Source organism: Cricetulus griseus, chromosome 9 (genome assembly GCF_003668045.3).
Source record: "Cricetulus griseus strain 17A/GY chromosome 9, alternate assembly CriGri-PICRH-1.0, whole genome shotgun sequence".
NCBI lineage: Eukaryota > Metazoa > Chordata > Mammalia > Rodentia > Cricetidae > Cricetulus > Cricetulus griseus.
Window position 1 is genome coordinate 77,605 of NC_048602.1, and position 1,400 is coordinate 79,004.

Genomic DNA, 1,400 nt, shown 5'->3' on the forward strand with positions numbered 1-1,400 from the left:
CAGGCAGTGAGGGAGAGTTGCAGGATGGTGATCATATTTGCCTCTGAGTCTAGATCTGGCTTTCTGTGAGGAGGTATTCATAGGATTGTTTAGGCTCCAAGTTCAGGTCATAAAATAATTGACAAAAATGGACTATGTTATTTTGTGTGTAGAAGTATGTGACTTTTTTTCCATACAAGGTTTCTCTGTATTGTTTTTGGAGGTTGTCCTGAAACTTGCTCGGTAGACCAGGCTGGCCTGGAACTCACCTAGATCTGCCTGCCTCTGCCTCCCGAGTGCTGGGATTAAAGGCATGCAACACCAACACTAGGCTGTATGTGATATTTTTAAATACTTACCTATTCATGTTTTTTTTTTCAGAGTTCAAGTTTAATAGACACTAAAAAAAGAACAGGTTGATTTCTGTGATAGGTATATCAGACAGTCTACCCACAACACAGCTCAGGCCATTCCCAATAGTGGAAGAAAGGCTAACCACCCCAGCACTGTAGGAAAGGCATGTCTTGAATCACATATTTTGTTTTGTGTTTGAGCACAAATAGAGTATAAATGGTTTTCTTTTGGTGCAGCCTGGCAGAAAATGGTCCCAGTGATTACTTCTGCTTAGAGAAATATTCTTTGCTTTTTTGGACATCAGGCTTGATGGTATCACTGCAGGTTTCCAGCCAGCTGGCCACACTTCACCATGTTTGTCAGTGAACCAGAAGGCCTGGCCTAGTCCCAGAATCTCATCCACAGATCGGCCAACAGGAAGATCATTTATAGTGATCTGTGGAAGGATACCTTTATCATCGATAATAAAGAGGCCCCTGAAAGCGATACCTTCATCAGCCTTGAAGACTCCATACTCCTGAGCAATGGTGCACTTAGGATCTGACACCAAGGCAATGTTCATGGGTCCCAATCCTCTTTGTTTCTTGGGTGTACTAATCCATGCCAGATGACAGAAGTGAGAATCCACAGAAGTTCCAATCAATTGGCAGTTGAGTTTCTTAAATTCTTCTGCCCTATCACTGAAAGCAATGATCTCAGTGGAGCACACAAAAGTAAAATCAAGAGGGTAAAAGAAGAATACGACATATTTCCCTCTGTATTCACTTAGGCTGATGTTTTTGAATTGTCCATCTGGCAGAACAGCTGTAGCTTTGAAGTTGGGTGCAGGATGCCCAATTTTTGCATTTCCTGAAGACATCTTGCTATTAACAGGGCCAAGTCACAGGTCTCTGACAGAAAAACAATTAAGGTGAGTGAGGACAACCCTATTCATCCATTTTTATGAAGAGAAAAACCTGAGATTCCATGGCCCCAAGATGGCAAAGAGCTGGGGGAGTAGAAAGAATATGAAATTTTATATATATCCCCATCCATAAAAGCACATTTCACTATTAAGGAACATGTTT

General features: G+C 41.6%; 1 pseudogene; it reads right to left on the minus strand.

The window, feature by feature from the left end:
• Positions 1–593: 593 nt before the first annotated feature.
• Positions 594–1,192, minus strand: LOC100752460 (annotated as a pseudogene).
• Between the last annotated feature and the right edge of the window lie 208 nt (positions 1,193–1,400).